General features: G+C 41.4%; 1 pseudogene across 1 annotated transcript; it reads right to left on the reverse strand.

The window, feature by feature from the left end:
• Window positions 1–665: 665 nt before the first annotated feature.
• LOC308520268 (4-trimethylaminobutyraldehyde dehydrogenase-like) lies at window positions 666–1591 on the reverse strand (annotated as a pseudogene). Its single transcript has one exon. The product of its transcript is annotated as a 4-trimethylaminobutyraldehyde dehydrogenase-like (transcript).
• Between the last annotated feature and the right edge of the window lie 6247 nt (window positions 1592–7838).

Below are 7838 nucleotides of genomic sequence, written 5' to 3' on the forward strand. Positions count from 1 at the left end.
AGATAGTGCACTATTGTTTTCTTTTCTTTGTGGATTAACAGTGTGATTTATTAATTCTAGTATATATAGCAGTGACATGCAAATAAATTGTACATTTAACAGGAACTGTTGTGCCACAGAGAGCAAGCTAGAGTTCAAAATGGAGGACTGTATCCTCTGCTGGGTAGAAACAAAATGCTTCCTCTGGCCAGTCGCTGTTCACATGGACTGACCTGTCCAGTATCTAATTACCTCCCTGCCCTGATTGTCAGCTTTTCAGGGGAATGACAAGGGGCCAGAGCTTATCACATGTCAGTGAGCTGAAATCATCTGTCATGCATCTACCAGGAACCTAAAAGGAACAAGTTCTTCTAAATAAACTAAAGAAAGAATTCAGCCAGGCGTTCCAATCTGGGCATGAGTCATAATCCTGGTCCCCAGCCTTCAGAAGTGTTACTGGCTGTTTAGGATTGCACAGTACTTCACTTTGCAAAAAATCACAACTTTCTTGATTAGAATCTAAAAGTACTTCATCCTTTCAATTGGGAAGAGATGACTGAAAGATGGAGAGTGATGGTGATCTAAACTCGGACTTCACACAACGGAATCCAGACTCAACGGTATGCAGTGCACTGCCTCTGCCGGTCTCAGGAGTCTTCAGTTGTCCACAGGGATCAGGACCCACTTTAAAAAAAGCAGATTCCACAACACTCATCTCCACACACAGTGTTTAGTTGTGAATCACACTCAGTTGTCATACGACCATTCTCTCTGCCAAATCCTGACTTCTTATACCCACTGAAGAGCAACTCCACTGGGCTGACGTTGTCATTGTTGATAAGCCCCTTCCAGGCTGGATCTCGGCCACCACTCTGTGAGCACCCGGGGTGTCCCTGATGAAGACACCAGCGATCAAAAAGGGTGTTGTTGGCTCTTTCCAGAACCTCAGCTTCCATATCAAGTAAGAGAAGGGACATAACTGGCCCGAAGATCTCTTCTTTCACACAGGTCCTGCCCTCTCTGCAGTCAGTCAATACGCAATCTCCTGTAATATCCATCCTTTAATTGGGGATCTTCAGGTCAGTATAGGTCTCACACACACAACACAGCCCCCTGCTCCTTTGCCAGTTTAACAAACCCAAAGACTCGCTCCAGGTGTGGTCGGTTGATGAGGAGGCCCATCCTGAGACCTTCTAGAAGTGGATCTCCAATTTTTGAACTTTGGGTCTGTGAATTTATCAAGAATTTCCTTTTGCACAAATACCCTTGTGCCATTTCAGCAAACATAGCCTCATGTGAGGAAGTTGGACAACAGCGCCCCCTTACGGCGCTCTTCAGGCCGCAGTCTGAGAAGATGATCCGTGGAGAGTTGCCTAAGAGTTCCAAGGTGACAGGTTTGATTGCTTTTGCTGACATCTCCATGATCTCCATGCCTGTGAGCACACTTCCGGTGAAGGAGACCTTGGCCACGTCCCAAGGTTGACACAAAACTGGCCTGTGGAGGCCCCTCCTTGCACCACGTTGAAGAAGCCAGAGGCACCCCAGTCTCACTGTGCATCTCAGCCAGTAATAGCACAGAGGCAGGTGTGAAAGGGGACAGTTTAAAGACCATGGCTTTTGCATAAGCTAAAGCTGAGGCCAACTTCTAAGAGGCGATCAGAAACGGGTAGTTCCAGGGCTCTCCTCTGGTGAAACCGAAGCACCCACCTGGGAGCTGGATGTGCTGGCTGGCCAAGCCCGCCTAGTGCTTCAGGCACTGCCAGGAGGGGCCAATGTCCACGCCGTCTGGAAGATGGACTCGCCCTTGTTGATGGTCCCCACATTGGTGATTTCATTCTTCCCTTACGATCCTGGAAGCCTCCAAATGGATTCCACCACACCCCAAGCCAAATTTTTTACTCCATGTTTTGCAGGCAGTATTTGCATCTTGAACAGCCTAATTCACCTCCTTTTACCCTGAGCATGTGAAAGTAGTTATCACCTGGCCGGTGGCCGGCTCCAATGCATCCTCAGTGCCAGAGGCATCTGCCAGCTGCACGGGGACCCCACAGCTATGAAATAAGGAAGGTGTCCGTGCTGCTGCTGGTGCTCCTGAGCAGCGACTGGAGCAGCCTGAGATTGCAGAACAGCCCGGGGGGTGGGGGGTGGGGGGGCTTGGGCAAGGCAAGGCCAGGCCAGTCTGCGCAACATGCAGTCCCTATGTTCTTTTTAAAGAAAACAGTAACCATGTTATCAACAATGATAGTCATAACAAAAGATAACAATAGCTGTTATAATTGTTATGGAATGAATTGTGACTTTTCATTGGCTGAGTTCCTGCAGTCTCCCACTGGCTGAGCTGTTGCTGGGTGAGGAGGGATAGTTCTTTCCTCTGGATGAGGTTGTAAAGTAGGATCACTTCCTGTTGGAGGTACAGGTACAGCTCTTCTTGTTTGGGTCAGTAGTGTGCACTGGGTGAGGGTTTGCTCTTCCAGCTTCAATTGGATTGCAAGGACAGCTTCCTTGAAAATGATGCCACAGTGCTAGGTAAGCGCTAAAGAAATATCACTTCGTACAGTTATTTATAGAAATGGCACTTGAATAGTAAAAGCTTCCAGTCAGTTGGAACTTATATAAGCATCTATACTAATAATAGCCTAGGTGGCGTCAGCCCTCACGTTGTCACAGATGGCCATCACAAGACGGCCGCATGCACAGCAGAGGCTGAGCCTGGCAGCCGCTCCACAAGGTGAGGCCTTGGGGTCCTGTGGCTCTGCACAAGCACAGAGGTGGCTGGCCCCAGCGTCTATGCTGCCTCACACGGAGGTGGCGGGTCCCGGTGGAGGAGGCGGGTCGCGGCAGGGGAGGGCAGTTGTGGACGATCAGTCCAGGAGGGGAGGGTGGCTGGTGATCAGGCCAGCAGAGGAGGGCATTTGGGGACAATCAGGCCGGCAGGGGAGAGCAGTTGTGGGCAATCAGGCTGGCAGGGGAGGGCAGTTGTGGGCAATCAGGCTGGCAGGGGAGGGCAGTTGTGGGCAATCAGGCTGGCAGGGGAGGGCAGTTGTGGGCAATCAGGCCGGCAGGGGAGGGCAGTTGTGAGCGATCAGGCTGGCAGGGGAGCAGTTAGGCATCAATCAGGCAGACAGGCAGGCGACCAGTTAGGAGCAAGCAGTCCCAGATTGTGAGAGGGATGTCCGACTGCTGGTTTAGGCTTGAATCCCGCAGGACAGCCTAGAGCAATTGGGGCCGGTGCCAGCAGTAGGTGTGAGCAGGGCCAGTCTTGTTAGTGGGTGTGAGTGGGAGCTGCTGCCCTGATTGCCCCTTAGGAGCAGGGGAAGGTGGAGAAGCACTCAGGGGCGATTGGGCGGCAGCCACTGCTTGCACCAGCTGATGGCACCAAGCAATTGGGACTGGTGCCAGGCTCTGGCAGTGGGTGCAAGTGGGGCCAGCACCAGCAGCAGGTGTGAGCACCAGCCAAGACCACAGTGCACAGGAGCAAAGAATTTTCAGTAACTACCAGAGGCTCGCCCCGATAACAGTGACTGGCCCCCCACCTTGGTCTGGCACCCCTGCTCACTTGCTCCGCCATCCTGCTGCAGCTGATGCCTGCCATGTTCCATGCTCTGCTGCCTGCTGCCAACACCCGCCATGGTCTGTGCGCACCCCCTGGTGGTCAGCACACATCATAGCAACTGGTTCAGTTGTTCTGCCATTTGGTCTATTTGCATATTAGCCTTTTATTATATAGGATATGATCTTTTAAATTTTAAAATCAATGACATTTTAACTATAATTTAATCCTTTTTGTATTTTTAGAGATATTCTATTTTGGAAATTGATATGTTTTTATTTTTTCCCTAAATATTTTATTATATTTAGTGTAGAAAACATTGTTATGATTTTGTTTTTGAATAATTTGGGGATTAGTTTCTTTTCATTTAACTGATTGTTTATTAACATTAGACAATATATTATTTGATTAAGGTTATTTAAAAACTGTTTCATTAGATATACAAAGAGTATATCATAGAACTCCTATTCAGCCTTCCATTCTTAAAATTCCTATATCTGTAAATATTTTTAAGAAGTTTAGTTCAACTTATTAGAAAAGCACACTCATGATAAAATGCAAATAGTACATTACAATCAAAAGTAAAGAATAAAAGCTTCCTTTCTTTATCTGATTTCCATTTCCACTCCAGAATAATGGTATAAAACTATAGCTCAATTATTGAATCTGCCAGCAGTCAGTTCTCATGAGATCTGATTATTTCACTCACTAGCTTACAGGGAAATGTTTCTCAAAAACATATTTCTTGTAGAAATATCACAGTGACCCCTGACATACTTGACCCCTGATACTCTTAAGTCTATCAGGTTGATATTAAATATATCTTATTTTAAAATTTTTGCTAAAATGTGAGCATTACCTATTGAATGATCTTTTTGAAGTGATTTTAAACTATACTCAATATTATATTAATTTCATGTTAGACACTAGGTGATGAAAACATTTAGCTTTTGCCCAATTTAGTTTAGAAGCTTGACACATCTCTAAATAAGTCAGGCCATCATAACATAAAAGACTGCTAAGAATGGCACAAATAAGTAGACAGACAGACAGATGGATAGATAGGTAAAACCAGGATAGAAAAATGAAGGGAATAAAGGCTGAAACATATTTGCACACTTGGACTGTGATAAACATGACTGCCCAAACAGAGGAGTGAATTTTTTAGCTGGGAGAAATCTGGAAAGTTTCCACTTAAGTTATGATACTTGAGCGACACTTGACCTGTCATTGATGTATGTTGTTGCTTCCCCATTTTCACCCAGGGGTACCCTGATTAAGAATTGTAATTATTTATCTCTTTACATTCATGTTCCATGGGATTAGCTTTCATCATAATATAAAGATCAAAAGTCAAAGACACATATTGAAAGCCCTTGGGGCATCATTATTTTAATGTATTTAATCAACCTAAAAGGCTAATGTAATCTTGAATGGGTGATTTGCGTGTTTTTTTTAGTTAATCCTCATCCAAGGATATTTTTCCATTGATTTTTAGGGAGAGTGGGAGAGAGAGGGAAAGACACAGAGAAACATAGATTTGAGAGAAACACATCGATTGGTTGCCTCCTGCTGGTGCCCCCACCAGGGTGCCCTTGACAGGAATTGAACCTGGGGCCCATTAGTCTGCAGGCCTACACTCTGTCCAATGACCCAAATTGGCCAGGGTGAATTTACCAGAACCTGGAAAATTTTCTTTTCTCTGTTTCTCCCCACCATTTTCCTGAACTTAGATTAGGACTCTCTCATTGCTGATTAAACATCCTGATATTAGAAGAAACTTTCTGTCCTTTAGAAAGAACTCATCACTGGATTTCATAAGTGTCTTCAGAAATATAGTTTCTCTGCTATCAACAAACAAATCACACAAATAAAACAAAAAACAGACTTCACATTCTACTTTTCCTGAACCTAAGCATCTTTTCCTGAACCTGAGAACTTTTAATATTAGCAGGGCCCTTTGCACAGTTGAGGTCCCACAACGTATTTCTGTCTGTAGTTCAGTCTTATACTTGATCTACAGACAAAACTCAAAATTGTATTTTTGTTATGACTACTATCAAATTAATTGAACACTTACAAATAAAATCTAACTTATTTTGGTAATTCAAATTGATAAATTCTGTCAGTATTTAATTATTTCTTATTAATAATTTACAGCCCATGAAAAAATAAACTGATTTTATACAAGTGCAGCAGATTTAAAACTGTCACTGACTTCCACAGACATATAAAGCATTATAAAGTCCCTGAAGACAAAAGTGGAATCATTTACTTTCAGATACTACTTAACTCAGATTAAAAAATAAAGAATGACAGGAAAAATAAGCATTTTATATGTCAGTATTTCAAATATATACTTAATTCAAAAGAGCAGGTATCAGCATATTTGTGTTGATCTAACATTTTATAAGAATAAGTAATTTACTGAAATACATTAGGTAGAAAAGATAAGAGAAATAAAAGAAGAATCATTGTTTAACTTACACTTCTTATACTGTTGCCTTTGTGATACTTAAACTTATGACTAAATATATTGAGTTCTAAGTACATCTTATTAAAATACATTTACAAATATGTTGTCTCATTTCTTTAACTCCAAAATTTGCATTGGTTATGTAGAACTGTCTTTATCCTTGACCTAAATTAAAAATAATTAAAAATAATGTTGGGAAAGATAAATTATAAAGAAAGAAGGGATAGCTTTGACACTAATGATGTTTCTGTGGATATTTCAAGGGCATAGATCAGAAATGTTTTGCATTAGAAATAGAATAAAACCAGCTCCAAGAAATAAGAACAAAGCTATTTTCACTGTCTCTTACATGTTTATATATTTCAGTATCAAATTAAATTGGAAAATCACCCTGAGAGCAGTCTTAGTGAATAGTAGCATGAAGAGATAATATTATTTAACAATTCTGAGAAAATGAATATTATAAAAACATATGGCTTTTTACTTTCACTATTCCATCCATTTTACATTAAGTAAAACAAGCTCAAATTATATAACTCGCATGCAATGATTTAATCTGTTATTAGTTAGGCCTGGATTTTATAAAACATTGTTGTAATATTAAATGGAAAGACATTTTTTACTCTAAATGCATTTCTCTTGCTTAACACTGCCTATATTTTATTCTTTTGTGTTTTAACAGTAGCATTGATGAAGTAAGAATTATTATTGTGTTTAAAATTATGGCCCTAACCGGTTTGGCTCAGTGGATAGAGCATCAGCCTGCAGACTCAAGGGTCCCAGGTTCAATTCCAGTCAAGGGCATGTACCTTGGTTGCGGGCACATCCCCAGTAGGGAGTGTGCAGGAGGCAGCTGATCAACGTTTTCCTCTAATCGATGTTTCTAACTCTCTATCCCTCTCCCTTCCTCTCTGTAGAAAGTCAATAAAGTATACTTTTAAAAAATTATGTAAGATTACATACAGTTAAATACTGTTTAGTGCATGATTGAAAGAGATTTGGGGATTAACTTGTAGATCTCATTGGCTTGTTTGTGTATCCACTTTTTACTGTGCTGTGTAATTAAAATATTTTTGTTTTTCCTTGCAAAAGTCAGAGGTACAGGGTAAACACAGGACAAAACAAAATTCAGTAAAAAATACAGGTAGCTAGTACTGATTATAAAATGTTCTTATCTTCTTTTATGCTGCTACTTCAGTCAAATTCATTATTTCATGATTCCCCTGAACATTCCTTCTAACTTCCCTCCTTTAGGTCATGTCATTTTTGTCATTATAATGTTCTTCTTGAAAGACCTTGTCTCTATTTATCTAACTCTTCTCCTACTGAATAGGTCATGTCAAATGCCACTGTTCATGACCTTCTTAAAGAATTTAAAATTTTATAACTTTTTCCCTATATTTCCACACTTACTACCATGTAATTTTTAGTGTTCAAGTAGGCCAACTAAATATTACCTCTTGCTGTAACCGGTTTGGCTCAGTGGATAGAGTATCAGACTGCGGACTGAAAGGTCCCAGGTTCGATTCCGATCAAGGGCATGTACCTTGGTTGCGGGCACATATCCAGTAGGGAGTGTGCAGGAGGCAGCTGATCGATGTTTCTCTCTCATCAATGTTTCTAACTCTCTACCTCTCTCCCTTCCTCTCTGTAAAAAAAATCAATAGAATATATTTTAAAAAAATAAATAAATATTACCTCTTATCTTGTGCCCTTTTCCCACCAGGTTGTTTCTCTATAGTCACTAGGAAGAAGAGAATTTTGAATCAGTCTTTATGGCCTAAAATGTCTCCATGCTCTTTAAATAGTCACTTCATAATACACAGAGAAAAT

Source organism: Myotis nattereri (genome assembly GCF_964212035.1).
Source record: "Myotis nattereri genome assembly, chromosome: 5".
In the NCBI taxonomy this organism is placed as follows: Eukaryota; Metazoa; Chordata; class Mammalia; order Chiroptera; family Vespertilionidae; genus Myotis; species Myotis nattereri.